The sequence below is a fragment of the Theobroma cacao genome, chromosome 5 (genome assembly GCF_000208745.1).
Source record: "Theobroma cacao cultivar B97-61/B2 chromosome 5, Criollo_cocoa_genome_V2, whole genome shotgun sequence".
Classification (NCBI taxonomy): domain Eukaryota; kingdom Viridiplantae; phylum Streptophyta; class Magnoliopsida; order Malvales; family Malvaceae; genus Theobroma; species Theobroma cacao.
The window spans coordinates 31,614,245-31,631,254 of record NC_030854.1 but is presented as its reverse complement, the minus strand read 5'-3'; the positions used below and the strand labels follow the sequence as shown (position 1 = coordinate 31,631,254).

Here is a 17,010-nt window from a genome sequence, read left to right as displayed (position 1 = left end):
CTACGATTGACAAGAGGAGGTTCTGCTATCTCCTATATATGTTTTGCAAATGACTTGATGCTGTTTAGAGTTGCCTCAATCCAGCAAGTGCAAGTAATGAAGTAGACTATTGACCAATTTTGTAAGGCATCAGGACAAAAAGTTAGCCTCTCAAAATCACGACTGCTGGTCTCCACTAACATTAGTAATACAAGAGCTATTCTGCTCAGTAATGTGGTCGGGATGTCTTTGACTAAGATTTTGGGAAATTCCTTGGGATGCCAATGTTGCATGGAAGGATCACGAGGGATACATATTCCAAATTGGTATCTAAGATCAAGGTACGGCTAGAGAGCTGGAACAATAAAAGTCTTTTGATGGCAAAAAGAATTTCACTAGTGCAAGGAGTAACTAGTACAATGGCTACATATTTAATGCAAACATCTTTTCTCCCTGAAGCTACCATTAAGGAGACTGATAAGTTAAATAGAAATTTCATTTGGGGACATGGAAGCAACTCTAGGAAAATTCATGCATTGAGTTGGGAAAAGCTCTGTGCAAGAAAGGAAGAAGGTGGCCTACAGATCCGTGAGTCCAGAAAATTCAATTTAGCGTTACTTGCTAAGTTGGGATGGTGTATATGGCAGCTGAAAGGAAGTTTATGGGTGCAGCTCTTGAAAGAGAAATACCTGCGGAATGAAGACTTCATGTCATTAACAGCCAAACCAACTGACTCGCATGTGTGGCAAAGTATACTAAAGAGCAGAGCAATTCTTGAGAAGGGCTTAGGAATGAACATTGCTAATGGACAAAAAGCAAAGTTCTAGACAGATAAATGGCTATGATATGGACCTCTTTTCAGTTATGCTATTAATCCACTATCGGACATGGATCTTGACTTACCTGTAGCCAGCTTCTGTGATGAAGTAAGAAACTGGGATCTACAACTATTAGAGCAAGAACTTCCTCGTAATATTGTACTGATGATTTTAGCAGTAATGTTAGGTCCTACTATTGGAGGGGAAGATACTAGTTGTTGGATCCCATCTAGTGATGGAATGTTTTCTGTAAAATAGGCTTATGATCTGCAAATGGTTGGTCTTTTTGAAACAGAAAATCATTAGACCCACATATGGAAAGCTATCAGCACCAGGAAGGTTAAAGTCTTTATATGGAGAATCCTTCATGAGTCACTGCCAACCTTGGTGTGGTTATCAAATAGAAATGTAAGTGTCTCCCCTTCTTGTCTTCAGTGTTGCAATCAAATGGAGACCCTGCTTCATGCTTTGAGGGACAGTGGGCCTTGTAGGAATCTTTGGCTACAAATTGACCCCATGATAATAAATGGTAACTTTTTTTCCCTTGATTTAAAGAGTTTGGTGATTGACAATAAGAGAAGTGTAAAAATTCTTGTTGGAATACCGTGGGGCATTATCTTCATGTATTCTTTGTGGTTATTCAGGTACTAGAGGGATCTATCTATTTTGATGGCTCATTTATCTGGCCATGTAATGCTTGGTAGCAAATATAGACCAAATCTAAAGAAGCTTGGGATTATTTGAAGAGAGAGCATGATACAGTGAACAAAGAATTACTAATATCTTGGAAACTACCCAAAAATCCGTATGTTAAGCTTAATGTCAATGGAAGTGCTAGAGGTCAACCCAGAATGCCTGCAGTAGGGGGTGTTATCAGAGATGAAGTTGGCAACTGGCTCTTGGGGTTCACCTATAAAATTGGTATTTCTTGTTCCTTGCAAGCAGAATTATGGGCTTTGTATTGGGGATTAACTTTATGCTGGGACAAGGGTTTAGAAAGGTTCAGGTGGAGTCGGATTCTTTGCTTGCTATCCAGAAAATTTCTAACCAAAGTTTGAAGTCGAAGCAAAAGGCAAGCTTACTCAAGTGTATCAGGGAGCTACTTCAACGATCTTGGGACTGTACCTTAACTCGCATCCATCATGAAGCAAATCAATATGCGGATTGGATGGCCATTCACCATGAAAATCTTCTTTTGGGATTACATATTATGGATTCTCCACCATCTAGCATTAGTATAATTTTACTTGCAGATAGGATGGGTGTTTCTTGGCCTAGAACCATGTATTGAATTTTTTATTTTCCACTATAAAAAAAAATTTAAACATGAAAAAAAAATATTATCAATTTAAGCTAAATAATAATAAAAATAAGAAAATAAAAAATATTAAATTCCTCTTAGCTTATCTCAATAACAAGCTCTCAAGTCAACTCAAAACACCACCCCACCTCCATTACATACGTGTCCAGATCCTTCTAAACCGCTCTTAATTATTGTCTGAAAAACAAACCACTAATCCACATTGTGCAGACCAATTTATTGATGTTCGCATGTAGCCTTACTCAAAACAATCAAGAAAAAATATTCGGTCATCCCACCAACCAAATCTCCACAAAACCCCCACTTGAGTCCATATTTATTTAATTATAACAGACAACTTGCTACTCCAACACAAACTCCACAATTTGTGGGATCATACCAATCCCACAATCTTAGTCATGAACAAATAATGAATCATGATATTTTGCCTTAAGTTCAACTCTTTTGTTCAACGGTGTGAAAAGTCAGCTGAAAATTACAACTAATGAAAATAAAGATACATCAGAAAGGGCTTTATCATGTCAACTTTTAAGTATAAGAAGGGTTGTAGTGCTGGGACTTACTGTTCTTAGTTCATAAGAACACATCCTCTCTAATATCTATATAAAAAAAAAGAAGCAAAAGTTATCTATTTCTTGATCATTTCTGGTTTTACAATCCACTTTCTCTTCATAGAGAGTACAGGTGCAACGAAAAGCTGTTAGCAACGTACTGTCTTGTCTAAATTCATTTACCAGATTAATTATGATATTTAATCCTAGCTTTAGCTTTAACTCATATAACTACTTATTTTTAATTCTTTGATCTAGGTTATAGATAAGGCCTTCATGTTTTTTATTAAATTCTTTCCTTTGATGACATAATTAAGTTGTTCTACATTATTTTAGATGACTCATCAGCCAAAATAAATTCTCTTGTGTTCTTCTTCAATGGTTATTTCAATGGTCCAGGAGTCCTCGTCAATTTCTCAATGCACTTATGATATATTTTTAAGTTTTAGAGATACAGATACGTGCAAAAACTTTACAGATCACCTTTACATGGTTTTGGTGCATTCAGGGATTCGCACATTTAGAGATGATGATAAAATTGAGAGAGGAGAGAACATAAGAGACGAAATTGAAAGAGCAATATATGAGTCAAAAATATCGATCATTGTCTTCTTAAAAAATTATGCTTCATCAACATGGTGTCTTAATGAACTTGTAAAGATAATGGAACATAGGAAATTGTCCAAACACATTGTTTTGCCAATTTTCTATGACGTAAATCCATCTCAAGTGAGGAAGCAGATAGGGAGTTTTGCAGAAGCGTCTGCTAGACATGAAGAGAGCTTCAAGTCTGTGACGGACATGGTACAAAGATGGAGGGCTGCTTTGAGAGAAGTTGCGGATTTGGGAGGCATGCTTTCAGAAGATAGGCAAGCAAGTTTTAAACTATTTGATCTCTTCTTCTTAAAAATTGCAAACTTATATATGCCCATAATTTCATGATAGTTTTTTCATTACGTGGTTGAATATTGTAATGTTTCTTTGACTTGATAAAGGAATATTATTCTCCCAATTGAGGTTTAAGTTCAAAGTATAAATGTTCTCTTCCTTACGCCCGTCCAGATATAATACTAAACATTGAATTTCATACTTGATTTTGATTTATAGGGCTATCGGATATAAGTGTAAGCATCAATCTAGTGAAAAATTAGTATAAAATAAATTTCACAAGAACAAAAAGTAATAATGACTAGGGATAAAGATGTAACTTACTGAAACCAACACCCTTTTCTTAAATTCTGTAGTATTAAAATAGGTACCAACATTTATTTTTAAAAAAAAAAAAGGAACCAACAAAAAGAACTAGAAAAAACTTTAAGGATGGAAAAATCCCGTGCTTGACGGGTTTGGTCTTGCCCTGACCCGGTAGGGTGGGTTTTTTGTTTGGAAATTGGGGGCTAAGGCTAGTTGTGTCGGGTTTCACAATTAAAAAAATGGGGTTGAGGTTGGGTCAAGTTTAGGATTTCGTCTTGAGGTATATAAAAAAATATTAATATTTTATATTTATAGTTATATGTATAGTTTATTAATATATTTATATTTAGTATTAATTAGAGATTTCAACATAAAAATATAATATATGAAATTAGTTAAGATGTAATTTACATTATGGTTTAAAATTTTACATGAAAATTAAAATAATATAATATAAAAACCCAATGTTGAGTCACTTAGGCTATATACAAGAAAACCTCGATAAATTATACTCGATAAATTAATAACTTCAATTAAATAATATTTTTGGTTGGTCTTGACATAAAACCAATGAGATAAATTAATGATTTACTAAATTTATAAAATAATACTTTTTTAAATAAATAGGTCTCACTTGATATATAAATTAATAATCTCTTTATATATCAAAATTATATATATACATGACTCAATTAAGAGGCTTTTGTAAAATATGACTTCAATGTTACTTGTTTTTTCTTGAAATTTAAGTCTCCTTAGACGTCATCTCTAACTTTTCATAATGCATTAAGAAACTCTGGTATAGTATTCTCGTATTGTAAGAGAAAACTAATATTGGTTGATAAATACTTCGATGACCTCTTAATCGTATTCGATGTTATTGCTTAGCTCATTTGCAAGTTAAACATTTTTGACATCCACTGTTGCAATTGCTTTTGGGTGTAATTTAGATTTTCTATATTATATTTACACAATACTTTATGCATTTCATCCATTTTTGCTGATTTTTTTACACCTTTGACATGAAAATCTATTGTGTTTAGTTTTATATTTTTTAAAATGTTTTTGCTTGATTTAATGTTCATGAAATATATTAATCAAGTATACATTGAATGTAATTTTAGTTTGTTTGCAAAAATGAATGGATTCATGACTTCTATTTAATAAGGCTAATTACATTCATGAACTTGTTTTGGTTAAACAAATATATAGAATAATGACAATTTGTCATTCGATAATTTAATAACATTTATATAATTAAAATACACAATACATGTATTAAGTTTAATTTATAAGAAAAAAATAATGAATCCCATGATAAATTAATTTTTTATTAATTAATGTATAAATTATTAATTTATTAATTTATCAATTAAATAATATCTCGATTAATTAATAAATTTTCATGGTCTCAATGGTATTAATTTATAGAAATTTTACTATAGTTCTTTTGGCTTCAGCTTGGGTATTAAAATTTATAACCCGGTGTCAAGACCAAATGGGTTTAGAATAAGAAAATATAAAGTTGAGTTGGGTTTGGAACCATAAATTTTCTGTTGCGATCCCTAATTTTGATTGGTATCCAAATCAAAACAGGAAGGAAGAAATTACATATCCAAAGTAGGCAGAAAAAAAGAATTTGGAGAAATAAGCTTTATGTATTATTTTGGCTGTGTGCCGCTTGACTAAAATCACATCACATGCTTTGTACATATAGCTACAGGGATAACATCATTCCTCCTAAAATATCTCATCCTAATTCAATAAAATTATACCCATAATCAAGTAAAACACTCTTTTATTGACACTTTTCTTTTAATTTAGTCTAACCAAAACAATAAGAAACTAAATATTGACGTAGGAAACAATAAATATTTAATGTGAAGAAAACACCAATGAAGAAAGTAAGTTTTTCTTTTAATGTAAAGAAAATAACTTATTAAATGAATTAAATAAAATAGTTTATGAGATTTTTTAAAAAAGTATCCCTTAATATTTAAAAATTTAGATACACTTGAGAATTTTAACATAAGTAAGATGAGTTAAAGATGAAACAAACAAGTTAAAGGATTTTTACTCCATTTTCAAGATGTCACTTGCTAAGTTATATTTTAAAAATATGCTATAACTTATATATTTTAAATTTTGTAGGTATGAGTCATAATTCATTCAAGATATTATTAAACAGGTTCAAAATAAACTCCATCACACTGCTTTATATGTCCCTCCTTATTTAGTTGGGATAGATTTTCTTGGGACATGCATTAATTGGTGGTTAGGAGATGGATCACAAAGGTTGGCATAGCAACAATATGTGGAATTGGAGGGATTAGGAAAACAACCATTGCCAAAGTTGTTTACAATCTTAACATTAAAAAATTTGAAGGTTACAGTTTTCTTGCTGATGTTAGAGAGATTATTGTAGAACACAATGGCCTGGTTTGTTTGCAAAGACAACTTATTTCCGATATCCTTAAGGGAAAAGCAAACAAAATATACAATTCAAATGATGGAATCACTAAGATCAAAGAAGCTATATGTCGTAGATGTGTGCTTCTTGTCTTAGACAATGTAGATGATTCAAAAAAATAACTAAAATAATTGGAGCACAAATTCCTTTTCGTTTAGGAAGTAAAATCATCATAACTAGCAAGCATCAATGTTTACTAAGTGATCCTTTTCTTAGGCAGATGTTTGATCTTGAAGAATCATCAAGTTATGGAGACTTATACAAGGTATTTGAGGTAAAAGAATTAGCTTTCAATGAATCACTTCAACTTTTTAATTAGTATGCGTTCGGACAGAATGATCTAATTGACAGTTACATGGAATATGCAAGGAGTGTAGTGAAACACTATGGTGGGCTTCCATTAGCTCTTCAAGTTTTGGGTTTTTCTTTGTCTGGTAAAAGTCTAAACATGTAGAGAAGTGCATTAGAGAAATTGAAAGCAATCCTTGATAGCAAAATTCAAAATATTCTAAGAATAAGCTATGATTCCTTGCAAGATGATCATGATAAAAATATATTCCTTGACATAGCTTGTGCATTCGTCGGGAAGGATAGGGATTACACAACTACAATTCTAGATGGTTGTGATTACTATACAGCAATTGGTATTGAAAATCTCATAAATAGGTCTCTTCTAATCGTTAATGAAAAAAACAAACTAATGATGCATCAAATGATTAGAGATATAGGAATGAACATTATTCGTCAAGAATCTCCTGACCTTGGGAAACGAAGCAGGTTATGGCATAAGGATATATTTGATGCATTGAAAGGGAAAATTGTAAGAAATACCTCATTTTCTTCTACTTTCTTTTATGCAACATATTTTGTTGTATCGTACTTTTTTTTAACTAAATTATTCTTTCTCCAATAGGGTACATAAACAATCATGTGCCTCACCATTGACCTACAAAGATTGCTAGAAGAGAAGTATGGAAAGACAGTTGCAAATCATTCAAAAAATCCATTTTTCATGTCAAATGAGTTAGATATAGAAACTAAAGCATTTGCAAAGATGCAGAGACTTACACTACTCCAACCGGATTACATAAAAGTTAAAGGAGACTACAAAAACATTCCAAGATATTAATATGGTTGTGTTGGCACGAATTTCCTAAAGAATATCTTTCCACAGATTTAGATATTTCCAGGCTAGTTGTTCTTGAGATGCGCAACAATAGCCTAAAACATGTTTGGAATAATTCAAAGGAGTGATACTATTTAATTTCTCTTTACTTTTTGGAAGGAAAAACAAAATTATATGGCTAAGTGTTTTTTTCTCTTTTTTTACGATACTTTCTTCCAAATTTAAAGATCCTTAATCTCAGTCACTCCCATGGCCTTCTCAAAATCCTTAACTTACCAAGTCTTCATAGTCTTGAATGGTTGATGCTGAAACATTGCATAAAGTTGGTTGAGGTTGATCAATCCATTGGTGAGATAAAGACTCTTACTGTTTTAAACCTTAAAGGTTGCAAAAGTCTTAAGAAACTTCCAAGGACAATTGGTTTGTTAGAATCTTTGGAAAAGCTTATTTTATCAGGTTGCTCAACATTTGATGAAATGCCTAGGGATTTGTAGAATATGAAATTATTAAGGGTGCTTAGCTTAAATGGAACTGCTATATATGAATTCAATTCATGGTTGTCTTCACTATCATTGAAAAGAAGCAAAGAGTTAGGTTTCTTTTGGGCATCTTTACCATGTTCTTTGGTAAAATTGAGTCTTGAAAGTTGCAGACTGATTGATGATGTTATGCCCCTTGATTTGAGCTACTTACCTTCCTTGAAATCCTTAAATTTAAGTAGGAACCTGATTCATAGCCTTCCTAAGAGCGTTATCCACCTTACAAAGCTTGGCAAACTTCTGCTGACTTATTGCAAAGAGCTCTAATGGCTTCCAAAGCTTCCAACGAGTGGCTTGCGCATGATAATGTCTAAATCGTTGTACAAGATTATTTCAAGTCTGCCATATTTATTAAATTTTAAAAGGTGTATTATCTTTGGTTGTGAAAAGCTAACTGAGGTTGAAGATGTGATCAAGTTGGAACCAATTGAAAACTTTGAAGTGGAACAAATTGAAAGCTTATTCGATATGAACTCAATCAGAAGTATTGAATTGCATATTTATAACTATATTACGGACACAAATAAGGTCACTACCCCTCAAGTTTTTTCTTAGTCTACTAAAACTTTTTAATTTCTTATTTTACATTATTCAATACTTTTATAAATAAAATTTCAATGTCTCAGGTATTTTATAATAGCAGCATAACTAGCTGTTTTGTCTCTGGAAGTGAGGTTCCAATCTTGTTTGAGTATCGTTCTAAAGGGTCTCAAATTTCTTTTTCTTTATCACAAAATCCTAGTGAAAAAGTTAGTTGGTTAAACCTATGCATAGTCTATTCTCTTGCCAACCAAGAAATATTTGAATTTCTACCATCTGTGCATATTGTTAATGAGACCAAGCAATTGACGTGGTTTTATTTCTCAAGTTTCATTGTAATTCCTAAAAGCAATAGTAACATAATCTTATGGTTAATCCATTGGCCAGTAAAGGATTATCAAATGGAAAATGGCGATTTGGTGAGCTGCAAATAATTATCTTCTGGTTTAGACATAAAAGAATTTGGTGTTACATATGTATCAGAGAAAAAGGTTATACGTGAAGATGACTCTTGACTTTGCTATCAAGGCACGATTGCAAGTGATAGTATTTATAAGAACCCTTTTTTAACTTTAATTTTTATATCAATAGTTTTATTTATAACTTGTTTTCTTCATGGAAATTTTTTATGTTAATTTATAAATATTTGAGAAAAAAACTAAGTACAACATATTTTTCAGCTACCATATATACATCAGAGTATATATAATCATGAACTTTTAAAATATATTCTAATGAAAAAGATATACTAAAAATATTTTTTTTATTTTTAATTTTTAAATTTATTTAAAATATTAATATAAAAATATTAGCATAATGCTCAAAAAAGTCCATAAACTATTCAAATAAATTCTTTTCCTTTTATTGTGTTCAATTAAATTCTTATACTTTTATTTTAAGTCAAACAAGCCTTTATGATTAATAATTGATTAATTGCTATTAGTCAAATGTCACTTGTAATGTTATATCCACATGGCATTGACATAACATTGACATGAAGGGTGAAAAATGTCACATGACCATATTATTATTCTACATTAGCATGCCACATTATCATCAATTTTGATATGTTAGTATGCTCATCATTATTAATTATGACATGTTAACATGTCACGTCCGAACCACATGACATTGAATAATAAATGATATTTTGACTAAGTTAATCTTTAATTATAAAGACTTATTTAACTCAAATAAAAGTACATGGACTTGATTAAATGCTATAAAAATATAAAGACTTATTGAATTTTTTAAATAGTTTAGAAACTTTTTTAGATTTATGTCAAAAATATTTTTATATTTAAATAATAAATAGGAAAATAAATAAGCCTTGTTGCCCAAGCTTAAGTTTTTGAATTGTTAATTGGGCTTAGTTTATCCTATAAACACATATAGATGCTTGTTTTAGGTCAATATAATTTATAAATCATTTTAAGTTAAGTATAGCCATAAATATAATAAGAAATGATGATGTTAGGATTGTTGGACTGCACCATGTTATAAGGTATTGTTCTTTTTGGGGCTTACCCTAGAGATATTATAATTTTGAAAAAAAAAGGCACACGGTGAAGGAGCATGCCCTTATTTATAATGCTAAAGTTGTTGGCCTGCGTCCAATTAGGAGATATTATCTATTTTGAGATCTACTATTGTGATATTGTTCTTTTAAGAAAAAATACCTAATAAGGAAAAGGCCATGACGTTATTTATAAGCCATATATAATCTAATCCTTGGTTGTTAAAAATGTGAGATCTTTTCCCTTAACAATGACCTCTTCACTTATAATATTATCCATATTCTTATATATATGATCTTAAGCTACATAAATGAAATGTAGCACTTTGTTATCTATTCTCATCCTTTTTTCTATGATTTGAACTTGAGTCTTCTAAATTAATTGGGTCTCAAATTCTTAATTGTTGGGGAATTCTTTTAATATATTAATATTAATTTTAAGTTGGATCTTAATTTAAATTTTTTTTCATGCACCTCTGTACTATTGTATCTATAAAGGTTTTTTTTGTTGTATTTCTAAATTCAATTTATTTATACAAAGATACTCATGGAAACATAGAATTTTATGATTAAAATTGTATAATAATGACATATCTATTTTTTGCATCTTTTAGAAAATCAAGATATTTGGAGAGAGATTGAGTTGAGAGATGAAGAGTTACTCGAATCGGGCTCCAAAGGAAATATCAAAGTGCAAATTTACAATGATTTAAAGGAATAGAAAATGATTGCCTCCCCTAAGGTTTCCTTGATCTCCTTTCTAACGTTTTCGATTTATTATTCTTTTTTTATAATTTATAATTAATTCAATATTGTTACAAGTGTTTTATGATTGTAGGATAATTAACATATTTGATACATCCGAACTTCTGGAGGGTAGTTGCGGCCATCATGCTCATTCTGCTATCGGGAACAAGGTTTCATTTGTAGTGGCCCGAAGCTCCATTCAACATATTGGCTATCTAAACTTGGTGGCCTTTCTTTTTGCTGAAGATGATAAAATATTTGATTTTTTTATCTCGTATTGAGATTGTCAACGAGACCAAAGATACTAAGTGGATCTATTATAAACGTTTCATCGAAATTCTTAAAATCAAGTATAATATTTTTGTTTAGTTCTTGGAGATTTATGGGTGAATTAGAAAATGGTGATCATGTGACCTATACAATGTTTTCTGATTTATGTGTAAAAAGATGTGTCATTGATTTCATTTATGAACCGGATAATGACCTTCTACGTAAATGCAACTATGGTTACAAACATTTTCAAGGTAAAACTATAAATTCGTATAAGGATGTCAACGAGTCGAGTACCCTATAATTTCGAGATACTTGAACCCTAATCCTATAAAAAATTAACTACACTAACTCTATTAATTACTCAAATAATTTTAAAAGTTACTACCTTAACCCTAACCCTATTACATTTTTACTACTCTATAATTACCTTAACCCGTTTAAAAACTCAATTAGATTAAAACATTATTAAAATTTTTTTATGAATATCCAATTACTCGAACTCATATACATATACAATAATATTTCTTTACATATTTCATAAACTTAATTACTAATTAAATTAATAAAAATAAAAATATAATTATATTCTTTTGTAATATGATATGATATTCATATTATTTAAATATAATTAATAATTTAATAATTTTTTTATTTATATATATTCATATCATCGCATTAATTATTTAACTAATTATATTTTAAATATATTATTTTGTCAATATACAACAAGGAAGCTGTTTGTCCAATGGTGGAGACGGTGAGTGCTTTCCTACATGACCAACATCCCTAAATTCGTATTAGATTCAAAGTTTAAATATATTAGAGTAATTCATGTACCGCTTATTGTAACTAATAGATTCATGCCCTCGTATCAATGCAAGAATTGTCACTGATAGCAAAGTTTTCTTGTTTTTTAAGTTTCATATCACCATTTTTTAATATATCGATTTCATTTTATTATTTTATTTTTATTTATTTTTTATCCAAATCCTTTCAAAAGCCTCGAATCTTATTTGGACCTCATCTGATCCATATGTGACTAGGCATATGAATTTATACTAGATGGCCCTTGAAGCCTAAAAATCGGGTCTAATCATGTTTTACTAAGTAAAACGAAATTAAAACATAAATTTAAGATCAAAACAAGTTTGATTACAAATGTTTTGGAAGTAAGGAAAAATAAAAGAACACAAGGCCAGTAGACCCAAAACAACCGTACAAGAGCAAACAAATCCCCTCTGCCAGGAGCAATCACACGCCTTGGCAGAGGACGAGAAAACAACATCCAATGGACAGTAATAGAGGGTGCCGCACGTATAAATAGAAAACAGTTGAAAAAAAAGACATACCTCGAACTATTTTAAGAAAAAATAGAGAAACAAAAAAAGCAAAAAAAAAGGGAAAACAAAGAGCTAAAAAAGAGAGGAATTGTTCAAGAAAGGAGAGAAGAGAGAGGCCATGCTGTTTAGTGGACGAAAATAACGCTTTTATAGTTAGGGTTTAGTGGAGGAAAGTGCTTGAAACGACATCACTTTGAAGCCAGCTAAAACAATGACAAACGGGGTTGCAGGAAAAGAGGGGTTGGAGATTTTGGAGCGGGTCAGTTGAAACCCACTTTGCAGTGATATCCCTTGGAGTCGGGTTAATCCATTGGCCCACCTAAAGGCCTTGCTGAATCTTGGTTTAGACAAAATCCAAACTAGGTAATGGATTTCTCTTTTAAATTTGGTTTGGTTTTTTCTGTTGGGCTGGGTTTTGGCTTATTAGTATGTGTTTATTATTTTCAATTGGTATTTTTCATTTAATGTGTGAATGTAATAACGTTTTGTTTTTAAAAAATACCTATGTATAATGATAAAATAGGATAGTTATATGAAATAATATGTGTCCATATAGATCATGAGAAATAAAGTAGGTATTAGTATAGAAAAGAAACATATAGTGATAATGAACAATGGCGAATAATACTGTAAACTATGTAATAGAAAATGCAATGTTATTAGCTTAAAAATAGAAAAAATATAATACTCCTTAGAAAAAATAGAATATTTATGCTTTAAAAAGAGGAAAAATAAAAATGTAAAGGTACATTATTTGGATTGGGCTGAAGATGGAATTTTGGCACAGGATGTGAAAAGTCGCAATCTTGAACTATCTTTCCTAGGTGAAGGACTAAATTAAAATCCTACCAAAAAGATGGGAAGGTTTTAATTGTATGTCCTAATATCACCCAATTCAAATAACTCATTTTAATTAAAGTTTATAAAAATAATAAATATAGAAAATAGAAATCAAAATTTAATTTTAGTAACTAATCATGGGTACCAAATTAGAAATCATAGCAAGAAAATTTAATTATGTGAATTAAGGTTCCTATGATAAGATCTCTTTGGGGAAGTTTGTAAGGATAAACTTTTTCGAAACATTCTTTGGGTGAGAATTCGTTTTTGGATTTTACCAGAAAGATGGGAGGATTCGAGAAACATTTTCAATGCAAGACTTTGATTTGTATTTAATAGATTGTAATACGCACCATGACACACAACACTTATTTTGTGCACAATTGCCAATCTCGATGATGTGATTTCTCTAAGAGGCTTGTAAGGATAAGTTTTCTTGGGGAATACTTTAGGTGATATGACATTCCAGAATTTTACCAGAACAATGAGAGGATCCGAGAAATAGCCTTGGATAATTAATTATGAATTTGCATTCCATTGACATGTGTACATATGAACAACGGTATCGATGATAAGATTTCCTTGCGAAATTTAAAAAGATAAATTTCTTGAGGAGTTCTCTAGGTGAGAGAATAATCTCAAATTTTACCAGAAAGATGGGAGAATCTGAGAAATGCTCTTTAATAAACAATTATAGTTTGTATTTAATAACTTGAATTCTGTAACATACATCATTCTTGCATTTCATATTCATCATGCATATTCTTATCTTTGAAATAAAGTTCAAATGATGATCCCAATGATGAGATTTTATAGGAAAATTTGAAATGATAAATTTCTCCAATAAATTACAAAGACTAGGGGAGTATTCTTTTACGTTTCTCTTTTTTTATTTTTCACATTGAGGACAATGTTTGATTTAAGTTTGGGGGGGAGGTTTGATTTTTTAGTTATGGTTTTATCTTTTGATTTATGTTTTTGTTCATTTATGTTTTTAAGCTTATTTAGTGTTTTGGTTTTTAGAGTTATAACTAGAGTTTTGTAGTGGCAATTTTTTTATGATTTTTCAAATCCAATGATGAGAATTTAGTTATCTTGACTATTGGAAAAATGTGGATATAATTTAAGTTTATAATAAATTCTTATGTAAGTATCATTGTTAGGATGAGATTTCCATAAATTGAACACTTAATCTTTTTCTTAGAATTGTTGTGCATATCTAGAGAAAGCTTATGTTAATGTGAATTTTTGGATTATGTCATGAATTCGAGAATTTGTTTGATTCTCTCTCAAGGCAAAATCCTAAGCAATACTTAGTTAAGGAGATTAATTAGGTCATCTTTTGATCATTTGAGCCTTTCGAGCCTACATTGATATATTTTTATCCCTAATATACTTTTGTGAGTCTAATATTACTTTTCTTTGTCAAACACATATTTAACCTAGCCTATAATTAATTTCTAATTTTTCATCTTGCGCTCCTAAGTATGTATAGAAGTAGAAAAGGTGGAGTTGAAAAAAAATTCAATTGTGTTTAGTATTCACCCCACTATCCAAAATAGAAAAAAGAAAAAAGGTTGGGCACTACAAAAAATTTGGCTATTTCCAACGGATTTCCAACGGAATAGTCCGTTGGAAATTCCATCGATACAAGCCTTGTGGGTAATACTTTCTATTGGAAATATCCAACAGAAATTCCATTGGAAATCTGTTGGAAATTTGAAATTTTGCCCATTTTTTAGAATTTCCGTTGGAAAAGGCAATTCCAACGGAAAAAACAGTTGGAACAATTCTCGTTGGAAAGCCTATTTCCAACGGAAAAGTCCGTTGGAATTTTTTCCGTTGGAAAATAGAAATTTCCAACGAAAAAACATTTAGCATTTCCAATGAAATTTTTTGTTGGAAATATTTTGACATATTATTTTTATAATAAATTTTCAAAAAAAATTACCAGTTTTTATTCTGATACTAAATTTAATTCCGTATTCGAATTGTAAAATATATAAAAGAAATACACATTACAAAATTGAGATTCAAGTCCTAACATCTAATTAGAAATTATTCTTAACACACAATATATAAAATAGTTTGATACATATGAATATTAAACATAACTAAATTAAAAAGTATGAAGGTGTTTGCACTGAAAATTATACATCATGTGAGATTTTTTTTTCTTGTCAAGTCTTGAAGGTCCTGCATCGCCAAGGGTTGAACGCGCATTACTCATGAATATGGTTTCCATACGTGCCATAAACTCACTCATGCCTTCTGCCATCACATTTCTCATTTCTTTACGTATTTCTCCACGTATTTTCTCACGTATCTTATTCAAGTTTTGTGCAAGATTTTCCACTTTTTCTTCCAATGCATTTGCGGGACTGTTAAAGTTTGAGTTGATAGGGGCACACGCAACTCAGATGTTGCTACATTGGATTGTGTTCCAATAAGTAAAGCTGTAGCAGGGACACAAGTGCCAAACCCATGCACGTGAGTGCGTGTAGTCTCCTTCCCTCCAATTGCTTCAGTCCAAGCATGCAGATCGAATTTTGGCTGAGAAGATGACTCATCGCCATACTCCTGTGATAGTATAGAATTATACATTTCCTACATAAAAATCATAATTAATGATTAATATTGAAGTAAAACATCAACTTAGAAGAAATAGTAAAAATTAATGAATTTTTACTTACACTCGTAGACTTGGACTTGTTATCAATAAAATCATCATGATCCCCTGAGCGCTTATGAGTATGGTTGAACACTTCTAAGAAGGTAACATCTCATTTCAGCTCAATTGCCTGAATTTATTAACAATTATATTTAGTCAATCATAATCGATATATATATATATATATCCTGATATCTATAACATGTAAAGTAAAACCGAAATCTAACTACTAAACTTATAATTTAAATGAAATTGATGGGAAACATACATATTAATTCTGAGTAACATTAATTCATACCATCCTTTTTGCATGAACCACAAATGGATCTGAATCGGCAGTGTGCTTTGGAATGCTTCCTTCTTTTGGCGTTAAACGATTTTGCCTTGCTTTTCGCGATTTGTTTTGCCACTCTTTTGTACCCCATAATGTATCGATCAGGGTGTCCCATATTTCATGTGTGATCCATTCCATGTCACATATAATTCACAGCGATTATATATTAACTAATTTCAACATTTATATATTGATTTTAACTCAAACGTTATAATTTTACATCATGTCAAAATACTTTAATATTATAAAATTAAAGTTAAACAATACTGTAAAAAGAAAATATGAAACCAATATCGTACGTGCCTACCGTCATCATTCACTTCCTGAACAATCAAACTCATGTTCTGCATTATTATCACTATCATCATTATAAGTTTCACAATCGTCGTGCCCCACATGATTTTCATCTTCATCTTCATCATCATCTTCATTATCTTCTCATTCCATGTCATTTTTTTCATCTTCATCTTTATCGATATCATCTTCTTCATCCTCAATTGATAGATTAACCTCTTCACAATCACCACTCGCTAACTCTGTTAAATTAACTTCTTCTGATTGAGTACTAGTAATTGAATTGGACACATCTTCTTGGTATAGTTCTTCATTCAAATCACTTTCATTTTCTCTATCACCACTAATAGGAATTTGAAATCTACTCCTAGCTTTTGTTTTAAATATTGCCCACCAATCAAGTTGATCTTTTCTTCTTGATGGATAACTACTATAATAAACTTGGTGAGCTTAGGCA

General features: G+C 30.7%; 1 pseudogene; it reads left to right on the top strand.

The window, feature by feature from the left end:
• On the top strand, nucleotides 399–7,953 carry LOC108662006 (annotated as a pseudogene).